The sequence below is a fragment of the Moschus berezovskii genome, chromosome 8, assembly GCF_049115385.1.
Source record: "Moschus berezovskii isolate FMDL1 chromosome 8, NW_MosBer_1.0, whole genome shotgun sequence".
Taxonomy (NCBI): domain Eukaryota; kingdom Metazoa; phylum Chordata; class Mammalia; order Artiodactyla; family Moschidae; genus Moschus; species Moschus berezovskii.
Genome location: NC_142467.1, coordinates 80,012,847 through 80,028,508, shown reverse-complemented (window position 1 = coordinate 80,028,508; position 15,662 = coordinate 80,012,847). Strand labels below are relative to the sequence as shown.

General features: G+C 40.3%; 1 pseudogene; it reads right to left on the bottom strand.

Annotated features, from left to right (window-relative positions):
* Positions 1-1,638: 1,638 nt before the first annotated feature.
* The window catches only part of LOC129558875 (CREB-regulated transcription coactivator 2-like), a 61,194-nt pseudogene continuing 47,170 nt past the window's right edge, over positions 1,639-15,662 (bottom strand).

Below are 15,662 nucleotides of genomic sequence, written 5' to 3'. Positions count from 1 at the left end.
CTGGTAACCTCACAGCTAATCTCTTTTTCCATGAGTTTTTTGTTTCTTTATATAACAGGATTTTCTATTAACATATATTTAATAAAAAATAAAGGCAGTGCCAAAGAATGCTCAAACTACTGCACAATTCCACTCATCTCACACGCAAGTAAAGTCATGCTCAAAATTCTCCAAGCCAGGCTTCAGCAATGTGTGAACCGTGAACTTTCAGATGTTCAAGCAGGTTTTAGAAAAGGCAGAGGCACCAGAGATCTAATTTCCAACATCCGCTGGATCATGGAGAAAGCAAGAGAGTTCCAGAAAAACATCTATTTCTGCTTCATTGACTATGCCAAAGCCTTTGACTGTGTGCATCACAAAAAACTGTGGAAAATTCTGAAAGAGATGGGAATACCAGACCACCTGACCTGCCTCTTGAGAAACCTGTATGCAGGTCAGGAAGCAACAGTCAGAACTGGACATGGAACAACAGAATGGTTCCAAATAGAAAAAGGAGTATGTCAAGGTTGTATCTTGTCACCCTGCTTATTTAACTTATATGCAGAGTATATCATGAGGAATGCTGGGCTGGAAGAAGCACAAGCTGGAATCGAGATTGCTGGGAGAAATATCAATAACCTCAGATATGCAGATGACACCACCCTTATGGCAGAAAGTGAAGAGGAACTAAAAAGCCTCTTGATGAAAGTGAAAGAGGAGAGTGAAAAGGTTGACTTGAAGCTCAACATTCAGCAAACTAAGATCATGGCATCTGGTCCCATTACTTCATGGGAAATAGATGGGGAAACAGTGGAAACAGTGTCAGACGTTATTTTTGGGCTCCAAAATCACTGCGGATGCTGATTGCAGCCATGAAATTAAAAGACGCTTACTCCTTTAAGGAAAGTTATGATCAACCTTGATAGCATATTAAAAAGCAGAGACATTACTTTGCCAACAAAGGTCCGACTAGTCAAGGCTATGGTTTTTCCCGTGGTCATGTATGGATGTGAGAGTTGGACTGTGAAGAAAGCTGATCGCCAAAGAATTGATGCTTTTGAACTGTGGTGTTGGAGAAGACTCTTGAGAGTCCCTTGTACTGCAAGGAGATCTAACCAGTTCATCTAAAGGAGATCAGTCCTGGGTGTTCATTTGAAGGACTGAGGCTAAAGCTGAATCTGCAATACTTTGGCCACCTCATGAGACAAGTTGACTCACTGGAAAAGACTCTGATGCTGGGAGGGATTGGGGGCAGGTGGAGAAGGGGATGACAGAGAATGAGATGGCTGGATGGCATCACCGACTCGATGGACATGAGTTTGAGTGACCTCCCGGAGTTGGTGATGGACAGGGAGGCCTGGCATGCTGTGATTCATGGGGTTGCAAAGAGTCGGACATGACTGAGCGACTGAACTGAACTGAACTGAATATCTACTCTGGCTCTCTTCTCCATTTCAAGAGGAAGAGTGGTGAGGCGGGGCTGGCACTCTGCCAACCCCTAGGCATTCAGACAAGCCTAGCCTCCAGCGCTCCCTTCTACTCACCACTTTCCAACAGGCTCTGACATCCAGACAGTTAATTCAAAGGTACAAGTGCTTTAGGCCCTCCCTTGAGCTTTCCAGGGACAGGGCCGAGAAGAAGGATGGCGATGAGGTGACCTCATTTCAGCTGGTCACTGCAGAACAAGTCCTCCACAGCCGGGTCAGGCAGCAGGGCACAGGGGTTGCTCAGCATGCTGAACCCCACCAGACCCAGTGGCTCCATGTGCAGCTCCTCCTCCAGTCCCAGCCGCATCCCCAGTCCCAGCCCTGCTTCTGACATCTTGAAGCCCAGCACTCAGGCCAGGGCCACTGCAATCTCCTTGGAGAAGCCTGGGGAGGTATCTCCTATGAGGATGATGTTAGGCCCTGAGCCATAGTGGGAACAGTGGCTTACATTCTAGTGGTTGGGGGCATGATTGTCCTGGGGGCCACACACTGTCCTCTCACCCCTTAAGAATCCAGGCCCTTTGGAAAAGCCAGGGGTCTCCAGCTCCAGCTGGTCGATGGATTCTCCATGCTGAACTGCACCAGGTTCCCCAGGTTGAAGTCACTCATCGACCGGTGGTAAGACTGTTGCCCATGCTCACTGGGGCTGGCTGGGTATAGTGTCCCATACTGCAGCTGCCTGCCCAGGGGCTGACACCCTGAGGGCTGCACTGAGCAGGCCTGAGAGGGCAGCCCTGGCTGCTGCAGAGGCTTTGGGGTGGGTGGCTGGTGGGCAGAATGAAATCTGGGGCACTGAAATGGATATGGAGGCAGCCGCTGGTTGGTAGACAGCTTACTGGTATCCAGGGGGATGCCCTGAGTGATGGAAGACAAGGTGGGTGACATTGTTGGCGAAAACTGTTTGGGCAGTTGCTATTGGGACCCTCTGGCATTGGCTGGGCCCGCAAACTATGGGGACTGAGGGGCACATGGCAGTGGCGGGGGAAGGCCCCAGGGGCAGAAGCTGGGTAAGGCATGGATGGGGGTGGGGGGTTGGCGGGGAGGGCAGAACCAGAGATAAAGCATAAGAGGAGGAAGAGGAGGAGGAGAGGGCCGGGGCACTGAGCGAGGGGTGACCCAGGGAGGTGGTAGGCAATGAATGGTGGGCCAAGGAGGCAAGCAGTCATGAGGGGTGGCGGTGGGAGCCCTAGAGCTGAGGCTGAGGACTGCTCAGGGAAGCCTGGAGGTTGGGATTACTTAGGGAGGACGGCTGAGAGGTGAATGAAGTCCTGGCACATCATAGCCCAGGCCCAGGCCCCCACTGATGCCCAGATGGGTCAGGGTGTGGGTCAAACTGGAGGGACTCTTGCCCCAACTCAGGCTGAGACAGGCTGTTTCCTCTGGGTCCAAGGTGTGGGCAGTGGTGGGGGAAAGTGCAGGGTGGTAAGGTCAAGTAGGGAGCCTCCCGTGTTCATGGCAGGTAGAAGGATGGGCACAGTAGCAGGCTGGTCAGGAGACAGGAAGATGTTAATTCCAGAGACTTCACAGGACCGAGATCTGGAGGAGGATGAAGACAGCTTCTTAGCATCCCATGGTTTCAGCAAGTGCTTACCATCTAGTTAGTTCTCCTCAATAGAAGGGACTTTAGAGTCCATCTCACCATCCAGGAACCTCCATGGCTGATCGGCAGGACCCTGGTGGGTGCACGGCCTGGATAAGTGTCCGGAGGGCTTGGGTTCATCATGCTTGTGTGAAGGGCAGAGTCAGAACTTGTTCTGTTAAGTGCAGATGAAAGTCAAAACAACTACCCCTTCTCTGCAGGGAAATTGTCCCAGGGCATTGTCCTCCACTAACTGGACTCCAGGGAAGGAGATAAATAGTCAGGACAATAGTGAGAGCTGTCAATATGGTGGGGGTAGCAGTGAAGTGGGGACACCAGTCTTCGGGGATCTTGCTGCACCTGTTCCACCAGCCCCTGGTGCCAAGCGCTCTAGATGAATTCAGAGGGGAGTGGAAGGGACCCTGGAACTCAGCCAGGCCACAGCCAATCTGGTTCACGTTGGGCAGAGAGCAATCATAATGGGAGCTCTTTGTGTATGCCAGCAGCAGTTTTTGGGCCTGTAACTGGGTGGAGCTGCTCCAAACATCACCATCTTTCTCCCCCTTCCCTCCCTCCTACCCACCCAATACAAGCCTCCATCTCCGCCATGGGCCCCAGCCCAGCTCTTCCAGCCATACCGCTGCCACCTCTGAATTTTTTCTTTCTTTCTTCTGAAGTATAATTCACCTAAAACACTAAGTTATCTTCTTGTTACCACATATTAATATGATTTTCTAACTATACAAAATGATCACCATGATAAGTCTAGTTATAATTTCTCAACATACAAAGAAACTATATTTACTATATCCCGCATATCGTACATTTCATACCTATGATTATTAACTGAAATTTCGTACTTCTTAATCTGCCTATTTCTATCCCCACCTGCCCTCCTCTCTGGCAACCACCTATTTGTTCTCTGCATCTATGGCTCTGTTCCTGTTTAGTTATGTTTGTTCATTTATTTTGTGTTTTAGATGCCATATACAAGTAATATTATGCACTGTCTGGCTTTGTCTGACATTTCACTTAGCATAATATTCTGCCAGTCCACCCATATTGTTGCTAATGGCAAGATTTCATTCTTTTATATGGCTGAGTAGTATGCTACTGTGTATGTATATATATAATGTATACATATTCTTTATACATTCATCTGAACTTGGGATGCTTCCATATTTTGACTATTATAAATAATGGTGCTATGAACATTGGGGTATGCATGTTTTGAATTAGTGTTGTTTTTTTTTTAATTCAGATACATACCCAGAAGTGGAATTGGTGAATCACATGGTAGTTTACCTTTTTAGTTTTTTTTGAGGAAACTATTTGGTTTGCTGAAAGAGGAGAGTGAAAAAGTTGGCTTGAAGCTCAACATACAGAAAACTAAGATCATGGCATATGGTCCCATCACTTCATGGGAAATAGACGGAGAAACAGTGGAAACAGTGTCAGACTTTATTTTTTTGGGCTCCAAAATCACTGCAGATGCTGATTGCAGCCATGAAATTAAAAGACGCTTACTCCTTGGAAGGAAAGTTATGACCAACCTAGATAGCATATTAAAAAGCAGAGACATTACTTTGCCAACAAAGTCTGTCTAGTCAAGGCTATGGTTTTTCCAGTGGTCATGTATGGATGTGGGAGTTGGACTGTGAAGAAAGCTGATTGCCGAAGAATTGATGCTTTTGAACTGTGGTGTTGGAGAAGACTCTTGAGAGTCCCTTGTACCGCAAGGAGATCCAACCAGTCCATTCTAAAGGAGATCAGTCGTGGGTGTTCATTGGAAGGACTGATGCTAAAGCTGAAACTCCAATACTTTGGCCACCTCAGCGAAGAGTTGACTCACTGGAAAAGAGTCTGATGCTGGGAGGGATTGGGGGCGGGAGGAGAGGGGGACAACAGAGAATGAGATGGCTGGATGGCATCACCAACTCGGTGGACATGAGTTTGAGTGAACTCCAGGAGTTGGTGATAGACAGGGAGGCCTGGCGTGCTGTGATTCATGGGGTTGCAAAGAGTCGGACACGATTGAGTGACTGAACTGAACTGATACGGTTTGCTATAATGGTTGTACCAATTTACATTACCATCAATAGCATACAAGTGTTCCTTTTTTGTCATATCCTGTTATTTTTGGTTTTTTATGATAGTCATTCTGAGAAAGAGGAGAAGATAATTCATTCTGGGTTTGATTTGTCTTTCTCTGATGATTACTGATATCACGCATCTTTCCATGTGCCTGTTGGTCATCTGTATGTCTTCTTTGGGAAAATGTCTATTCAAACGTTCTGTCACTTTTTAATTGGGTCATGTGTTTGCATGTTTGACTTGTTGAGCTGCTTAAATATGACAGATTAACTCCTTATTGGTCATGTCAATTACAATTATTTTTCATTCAGTAGATTGCCTTTTCATTTTATTGATTGTTAGGGAACATTTAACAGGAGGATTTCTGCATGCTGTTTTCTATTTCTCAAGGATTCTCTGCTCCTTATCAGTTCCTATTCCGAGAACGAGTAAAGCTGCACGCAGTTTTCAGGACTGAGGTCATAGGATGAGACATTCAGTGACTCTTTTCAGCATCAGTGACCTTGTATGTATTAGACTATCTATATTGTGGCTATTGATAAAATTTCATCCTGTGTAATAGCTGAGTAATCATCTTACTAAAGATATATAAGCCTGCATTTCTGCTAATAAAATACCTTTGCTCCATCAGAGCTTGCGTCCCCGTGTCTTTCTTTCTATCTCTCTTTCTTTCTCTCTCTCTTTCTCTCTTTCACTTTCTTATTGTCAACTCTGGACCGCCAGGTTCCAGTCCATTAAAGGACCACAACAGTTGATGGTTTATTTTGCTATGTAAAAGCTTTTAAGTTAAATTAGGTCACATTTGTTTATTTTTGCTTTTGTTTCTTATGCCATAGGACACAGATCCAAACAAAGAAGGCTATGATTTATGTCCAAGAGTTTTCTGCCTATGTTCTCTGCTGTGGTTTTATGATGTCTGGTCTTACATTTAGAACTTTAACTCATTGTCAGTATATTTTATATAGTATGAGAAAATGTTCTAATGTCATTCTTTTACATGTAGCTTTCCAGTTTCCTGAGCACAGTTTTTGAAAAAAAACCTGTCTTTTCTTCATTGTGGATTCTTGATTTTTTTATTATAGATTAATTGACCATAAGTACATAGGTTTATTTCTGGACTGTCCATTCTGTTCCGCTGATGAATGTCTGCTTTTGTACCAGTACCACACTGTTTTTATTACTATAGCTTTGTAGTACAGTCTGAAGACAGGGAACCTGATTCTTCTAGCGATGTTCCTTCTTAAGAATTTTTTGGTCTGTTGGGTATTTTTTGTTTCCACATAAGTTTTAAAATTATTTGTTTTAGTTCTTTGAAAAATATCACTGTTATTTTGATTAGGACTTCATTGAATCTCTAGATTGCCTTGGATACTATTCTCATTTTAACAATATTAGTTATTCTAATCCATGAGCACAGTATATTATTTCATACGTATGTGTTATCTTCAAGTATTTCATCAGTGTCATAATTTTCCAAGTACAAATTTTTTATGACTTTAATTAAACTTATTCCAAGGTATTTTAATTCTTTTAATATAATTATATATGATATTTTAAAAATTTCTTTCTGATATTTTGCTTGAATATATATTCAATAAATACATGACAGATTTCTATACATTAATTTTGCATCCTATAATTTTACTGAAGTCATTGATGAGTTCTTATACATTTGAGGGGTTTAAGAGGATTTTTTTTATAGTATCATATCACCTGCAAACAGTGAAACTTATATTTCTCCTTTCCAATTTGGATTATTTCTTTTTCTTGTCTGACCACTGTGACTCAATTCAGTTCAGTTCAGCCACTAAATTGTGTCCAATTTTTGGCAACCGCATGGACTGCAGACGCCATCCAACTCTATCATCCTCTGTCATCCCCTTCTCCTAATGCCTTCAGTCTTTCCAAGCATTAGAGTCTTTTCCAATGAATCAGTTCTTTGCATCAGGTGGCCAAAGTATTGGAGTTTCAGCTACAGCATCAGTCCTCCCAATGAATATTCAGGACTGATTTCCCCTAGGATGGACTGGTTGGATCTCCTTGCAGTGCAAGGGACTCTCAAGAGTCTTCTCTAACACCATTGTTCAAAAGCATAAATTCTTCAGCACCCAGCTTTCTTTATAGTCCAACTCTCACATCCATACATGATTACTGGAAAAACCATAGCTTTGTTTAGAGGGACCTTTATTGGCAAAGTAATGTCTCTGCTTTTTAATTTGCTGTCTAGGTTGGTCATAGCTTTTCTTCCAAGGAGCAAGTGTCTTTTAATTTCATGGCTGCAGTCACCATCTGAAGTGATTTTAGAGCCCAAGAAAATAAACTCTCTCACTGTTTCCGTTGTTTCCCCATCTATTTGCTATGAAGTGATGGGACCAGATGCCATGATCTTCGTTTTTTAAATGTTGAGTTTTAAGTCAACTTTTTCATCAAAAAACCAACAGAATTCCAGAAAAACATCTTCTTCTGTGGCTAGGACTTCCAATACTCTGTTGAAGAAAAGTGGCAAAATAGGCATTGGTGTCTAGATCCTGGTTTAATAGGAAATGCTTTCAGCTTTTCACTTTTGAGTATGGTGATAGCTCTGTGCTTATTGCAATGTTCTATATAATCTTGAGGCATATTCTCTTTGTACTGATTTTATATTTTTAATCACAAATGGATGTTGAATTTTTTCAAAAACATTTTGCATTTATTGAGATGATTGTATTTGTTTTATTCTTCAACTTGTTAATGTCTTGTATTACATTGATTGATTTTTGCTTATAGAACTATCCTTGCATTTCTGATATGAATCCATTTGATCAAGGTGTATGATCCTTTTAAAAGTATATTTGAATTTGGCTTGCTAATATTTTCTTGAAGATTTTTACATCTATGTTTTTCAGTACTGGCCTGCAACTTCCTTTATTTTTTATACCTTTGGTTTGGTATCAGAGAAATGCTGACCTTGTAGGATGAGTTATGAAGCATTTTTTTCCTCTATATTTTTTGGAATAGTTAGAGAAGTATTGGTATTAACTCTTTGATAAATGTTCGGTAGAATTCACTTGTGAAGTTACCTGGTCTTGGAGCTTTTGATAGTTGGGATTTTTTTTTATCACTAATTCAGTGTGATTGGTGGTAATTGTTCTGTTCATATTCCTGATTCAGTCTTGTGATATTGTGCAGTTCTAAGAATGTGTCCATTTCTTCTCTGTTGATCATTTTATTGGCATATAATTGTTCTTAGCAATTCCTTATTATCCTGTGTACTTCTGTAGTGTTAGTTGTAACCTCTCTTTTTTCAATTCTTATTTTATTGATTTGAACATCTCATTTTTCTTGATCAGTCTGTCTAAAAGTTTAACAATATTGCTTATTTTTTCAAAAAAACAGCTTTTGGCTTCATTGATCTTTTCTATTGTATTTTTAGTCTTCATTTATTTTTGCTCTGAATTATATGATTCATTTCCTCCTACTAACTTTTGTTGGTTATTTGTTGTTGTTGTTTTGCTTTCTTTTTCTAATTCCTTTAGATGTAAGGTTAGAGGGTTTTTTCTTTTTTAGATTTTTCTTGTTTTGTGATGTAGGCTCGTGTCACTATAAATTTTCATTTTAGAGCTTTTGCTGCTTCCCAAATATTTTGGGCCACTGTGTTTTCATTTTCATTTATCTTTAAGTATTTTTATTTCCTTTTTGATTTTTTTTATGGACCCATTCATTGTTTAGAAGAATACTGTTTAGCCTCCACATATACTTGTGTCTTTTAAAGTTTTTTTTTTTTCTTCTTTTTGGTTTCTAGTGTCATAGCATTGTAGTTGGAAAAGATGCTTGTTCTTATTTCAGTCTTCTCAAACTGACCAAGAATTATTTTGTAGTGTCTCATGTGATATTGCCTGGAGAATGTTTTAAGTGCAATTCAATATGAATTGTGTTGCTTTTGCATGGAATGTTCTTTTCAAATCTATTTGACCTAATATATCACTTACACCAGTGTTTCTGTGTTGCCTTTCTGTCTGGATAATCTGTCCACAGATGTACATGTGATATTAAGTCCCTTACTATTGTGTAATACTGCCTGTCTTTGCTTTATGTTTGCTATAGTGCTCAGTTACTCAGTCATGTCCGACTCTTTGTGGCCCCACAGGCTGTAGTCCACCAGGCTCCTCTGTTCATGGAATATTCCAGGCAAGAATTCTGGAATAGGGTGTCATTTCATACTTGAGAAGATATTCCCAATCCAGGCATTGAACTTGCATCTCCACATTGGCAGGCAGATTTTTTACCACTAGGCACCAAAACATTTGCTTTATGTATTTAGGTGCTCATATGTTGGTGGTATGTCTATACATATATACATACACATACATACACATAATTATTATATCTTCTTGGAATTATCCCTTGATAATTACATTACATTCTTTAGTTTTTACAGTCTTTGTTTTAAAGTCTATTTTGGCTCATATAAGTATTGCTACTTTGACTTTTTTTTTGTTTCCATTTCCATTTGCATAGAATACCTTTTTTCATCCCCTCACTTTCACTGTGGGTCTTTAGATCTGAAGTTAGTCTCTTGTAACTAGCATATATATTATTTTTGCTTTTGTGTCCATTGAGTCCTTATGTCTTTTTATTGGAGCATTTAGTCCATTTATATTTAAAGTAATCATTTATAGATACGTACTCACTGCCATTTTGTTAATTGTTTCAGGGTTGTTTTCATGACTGTCTCTTGTTACATTCTTCTCTTTCCTTTTTCTTTGCTTGTGACTTGATGATTATCTTAATGTTATATTTACATTTCTTCCTGCTCTTACTGTATGTATCTTTTACAGAGTTTTAGTTTGTCTTTACCATGAATGGCAATACAATTAAATGGCTACATTTTCCTGAGAATTTTATTATTATTTTAAATATATATTGACAGTTATTTTTCAAGACAAAAAGCATGGAGCTGCACCAGTGAAATACACTTCATGATAAGCACAAATGAGAACCATAAGATAGTTATAATCCAAAACTTAGCTCATAGAGGAAACATTCTGGAGCATATTATTAAAAATTTAGAATATGTGCTCAATTTTTGAAAGGCTTATGTACACATATATTGAGCACACTTAAAAAAAGAATAGACAAGTACCAAACATCTCTATAATCTTTCCAAAGAGATTTAGTCAAATATATGTTTAAATAATAGGTTATGAGGTAATATAGAAAATACTCTTTAGACGAAAATGTTCAGAAAAAACAGTATACTAATAAATCATGAGATATAATTCCCCCAAAACAAAAAATTTAAATTTCTAATCTATTTACCACTTGTTTGCTTCTCATGAAGTTTAAAGAGGTACCTATAATTGGTATTTCTCAGTGATCAGTGCAAAGAAATATAGAAATAAAATATAATGGGAAAGGCTAGACATCTCTTCAAGAAAATTAGAAATACCAAGGGAACATTTCATGCAAAGGTGGGCACAATAGAGGACAGAAATGATATGAACCTGACAGAAGCAGAGGATATTAAGAAAAGGTGGCAATAATACACAGAAGAACTATACAAAAAAGATCTTAATGACCCAGATAACCATGATGGTGTGATCCCTAAACTAGAGCCAGACATCCTGGAGTGCAAAGTCGAGTGGGCCTTAGGAAACATCACTATGAACAAAGCTAATGGAGGTGGTGGAATTTCAGTTGAGCTATTTCAAATCCTAAAAGATGATGCTGTGAAAGTGCTGTATTCAATATGCCAGCAAATTTGGAAAACTCAGCAGTGGCCACAGGACTGGAAAATGTTAGTTTTCATTCCAATCTCAAAGAAAGGAAATGCCAAAAAATATTCAAACTACCACACAATTGCACTCATCTCACATGCTAGAATGGAGAAGTAATGGCAACCAGTACTCTTGCCTGGAAAATCCCAAGGACGGAGGAGCCTGTTAGGCTGTAGTCCATGGGGTCACTAAGAGTCAGACACGACTGAGCGACTTCACTTTCAGTTTTCACTTTCATGCATTGGAGAAGGAAACGGCAACCCATTCCAGTGTTCTTGCCTGGAGAATCCCAGGGACGGGGGAGCCTGGTGGGCTGTCGTCTATGGGGTCGCACAGAGTCGGACACGACTGAAGCGACTTAGCAGCAGCAGCAGCACACGCTAGGAAAGTAATGCTCAAAATTCTCTAAGCAAGACTTCAACAGTACGTGAACCATGAACTTCCAGATGTTAAAGCTGGATTTAGAGAAGGCAGAAGAACCAGAGATCAAATTGCCAACATTCATTGGATCATAGAAAAAGCAAGAGAGTTCGAGAGCAAAACATTTACTTCTGCTTTATTGACTACACCAAAGTCTGTGACGATGTGGATCACAGCAAACTATGTAAAATTCTTAAAGATATAGGAATACCAGACCACCTGACCTGCCTCTTGAGAAATCTGTATGCAGGTCAAGAAGCAACGGTTAGAAACAGCCATGGAACAACAGACTGGTTCCAAATAGGAAAAGGAGTACATCAAGGCTGTATACTGTCATCTGCTTATTTAATTTATATGAAGAGTACATCATGAGGAACGCTGGGCTGGATGAAGCAAAAGCTGGAATCAAGATTGCCAGGAGAAATATCAATAACCTCAGATATGCTGATGACACCACCCTTATGGCAGAAAGCAGAAAGGAACTGAAGAGCCTCTTGATGAAAGTGAAAGAGGAGATGAAAAAGTTGGCTTAAAACTCAACATTCAGAAAACTAAGATCATGGCATCTGGTCCCATCACTTCAGGGAAAATAGATGGGGAAACAATGGAAATAGTGACAGACTTTATTTTCTTGGGCTCCAAAATCACTGCAGATGGTAACTGCAGCCATGAAATTAAAAGACACTTGCTCCTTGGAAGAAAAGCTATGAACAACCCAGACAGCATATTAAAAAGCAGAGACATTACTTTGCCAATAAAGATCCCTCAAATCAAAGCTATGGTTTTTCCAGTAATCATGTATGGATGTGAGAGTTGGGCTTTAAAGAAAGCTGGATGCTGAAGAATTTGTGCTTTTGAACTATGGTGTTGGAGAAGACTCTTGAGAGTCCTTGGACTGCAAGGAGATCCAACCAGTCCATCCTAGGGGAAATCAGTCCTAAATATTCATTGGAAGGACTGATGCTGAAGCTGAAACTCCAATACTTTGGCTACCTGATGCGAAGAACTGATTCATTGGAAAAGACCCTGAGGCTGGGAAAGGTTGAAGATTGGAGGAGAAGGGAACGACAGAGCATGAGATGATTGGATGGCATCACCGACTCGGTGGACATGAGTTTGAGCAAGCTCCCAGAGTTGGTGATAGACAGGGAAGCCTGGCGTGCTGCAGTCCATGGGGTTGTAAAGAGTTAGACAGGACTGAGCAACTGAACTGAACTTGGGACCATGCTCCATCTTGATGTTTTCTTTCAGATTATTCACTGATTTCTTTGTTAATATTTTGGCTTCTTTCTCTTTTTGCTCATTGATAATAGTTCCTTCATGCTGTCTATCTTACTGACATTATCATTTAAAAATAAAGTGGCTTTGGAATGATTTTCTTATTAAACATTCTCTAATGACTTAATTCCTGGAGAAGGAAACGGTAACCCACTCCAGTATTCTTGCCTGGAGAATCCCATGGACGGAGAAGCCTGGTAGGCTACAGTCCACGGGGTCGCAAAGAGTCGGACACGACTGAGCGACAGAACGGAACGGAACGGAACGGAATGACTTAATACCAATAACATTTTGTCTTATAACTTTTGAACCTTTGACTGTAGCTTTTATCATCTTTCTTTTTAAAAAAAAATCCATCAAATCTTGGTGAAAAGAAGACAAAACTTCTATTTTTTTATTCATAGATTTTTAGTCTGATAATACCTTGAAGATAACATTTTTAAACTTTGGATATAATACAAGTACCAAGTAAATTACTTTTAGAGTTGAAGAGATGATTGTTGACAGACTTGGAGGAGATTCCAAACCTTTTAATTTCTCTGAAAAAGAGGCAAAGTTTTTGCTTTTCCTGTACTACAGTTTCTTAATTTAAAAAATTTTTACATATGCCTAAAATTTGTAGGGGCTTCCCTGTTGGCTCAGACGGTAAAATATCAGCCTGCAATGCAGGGGAGACATGGGTTCAATCCCTGGGTTAGGAAGATCCCCTGGAGAAGGGAATGGCTACATACTCCAGTACTCTTGCCTGGAGAATCTGATCGACAAAAGAGCCTGCAGAGCTACAGTGCATGAGCTCACAAGGAGCTGGACATGACTGAGTGATTAACACTTTCTAGCCATAACTCTCTCTCTCTCTATATATATATATATATATATATATATATGCAAACTCTTCTGAAAATTTTCATTTACTTCGGCTTTCTCCTGTCACCTCCCACATTCATGCAAAGGAGTCACAAGTTTATATCTCCAGCACTCATAGCCCTAGTCTCTCTTTGAAATTCTAATTTAAGTGAGCAAGCACCACAAGAGAAGTTAATGGGCAAAACAAAGCAAAATATATACACTGTCAGATAAAACACGCAAGTATGAGCACAAATAATAAAAGACTTCATTAAGGGGAACTATTACAACAGAGAAAATGCTCTTACCATCAGATTTATAAGTATCTTAAAAGTCAGATAGAAAGAGAGTTTTTTTTTTTTTTTTGTTTTTAGAAAGAATAAACAAAACTAGCAGGAACTAGTGTGAGGGAGTGAGATGAAGCAGTGGCAAATCAGAGAGTTGAGCAGCAAATGTTTTTCTTTGTAGTTCCTACTCTTGGGAGAGAGAATAGAGGAGGAGACGTTTCTTGTTACAGTGCTTGCATAAGCTCAAGAGCAAGTCAAAGTTCAAAGGAAAGAAGAAAAGCCTAATTAAATGTTGGATAAGTCATATGAGTAGGCATTTTGCTTTGGCTGGTTAGTGAGAATGAACAGTGATATTAATTTCTTATTAAGCAAATAATATTCAGATTCTTTAGAGGAAAATTTTAGCACATCAGTCCCCAAACTTTTTGGCACCAGGGACTGGCTTCATTGAAGACAATTTTGCTGCAGGAGGGGATGGTTTCAGTATGATTCAAGTGCATTACGTTTATTGTGAACTTTATTTCTATTATTATTACCTTATGATATATAATGAAATAATTAGACAACTCACCATAATGCAGAATTAGTGGAGAGGCTATAAATACAGATAAAACTTCGCTCGCTTGCCCACCTCTCATCTCCTGCTGTGCAGCCTGGTTCCTAACAGGCCATGGATGGGTAGCGTCCCTGGTCTGGGGATTATGGATCCCTGATTTGGAGCATCCATCTCTGGCATTGTTATGGTAATCAAAGGGATCATCGCAAGGGGTGTAGCTAAGTCATATGAAGTAAGGTGTTTTCCTGGAACAAAAAGAGGTAGGGAATTCTTAATCATCACTGCCTTCCAGGTACACAGTGATCAGGTAAAGTTCAACACTGCCAAAACAAATACCAATTTCTGTTTTACCTCATGGACTATTATTTTACTTCATTAAAATATTTCATTTCTCTAGCTTCTCCATTATCAACAGTTCAGTTCAGTTCAGTTCAGTCGCTCAGTCGTGTCCGACTCTCCTCGACCCCATGAATCACAGCACGCCAGGCCTCCCTGTACATCACCAACTCCCGGAGTTCACTCAAACTCATGTCCACAGAATCGGTGATGCCATCCAGCCATCTCATTCTCCGTCGTCCCCTTCTCCTCCCGCCCCCAACCTTTCCCAGCATCAGAGTCTTTTCCAGTGAGTCAACTCGTCGCATGAGGTGGCCAAAGTATTGCAGTTTCAGCTTTAGCATCAGTCCCTCCAATGAACATCCAGGATTGATCTCCTCTAGAATGGACTGGTTGGATCTCCTTGCAGTATAAGGGACTCTCAAGAGTCTTCTCCAACACCACAGTTCAAAAGCATCGATTCTTCGGCGGTCAGCCTTCTTCACAGTCCAACTCTCACATCCATACATGACCACGGGAAAAACCATTGCCTTGACTAGACGGACCTTGGTTGGCAAAGTAATGTCTCTGCTTTTTAATATACTATCAACAGTAATATTACTAAAAGATCAGGATTTCTGACCAGCAGCCACTCAGAGTATCTTTGAAGTGATCGACCTTGATCAAAAGCACTGCAAATGGAAGCATGCAATGTATGCTTGAGAAAAATTATTGGCACTTTCTCACTCTCTACCCTCTTTCTGTCAATCACTGTTACCTGTACAATAACTTTCGATTTTAGAAGACTGCTATCACATCTCCAGGGGAAGGTTGAGTCCAAAATACTTTTCTACAGTCAGATATCTCACTCTACAATGTACTATTCAACATCCATATACTGCTTTGTAATCACTTTTTTTCTGTCTCAACTTCTTTACATTCCTAAAACCCTTTCATTGTGTTTTCTAGAATGCTCCATTACCAGCAACTCCCTGTGCAACCTCAGATTCTTTTTAATCTGTCCTGTGTTCATCACTCTGATGACACTGCTTCCCCTGTGTTCTCTCA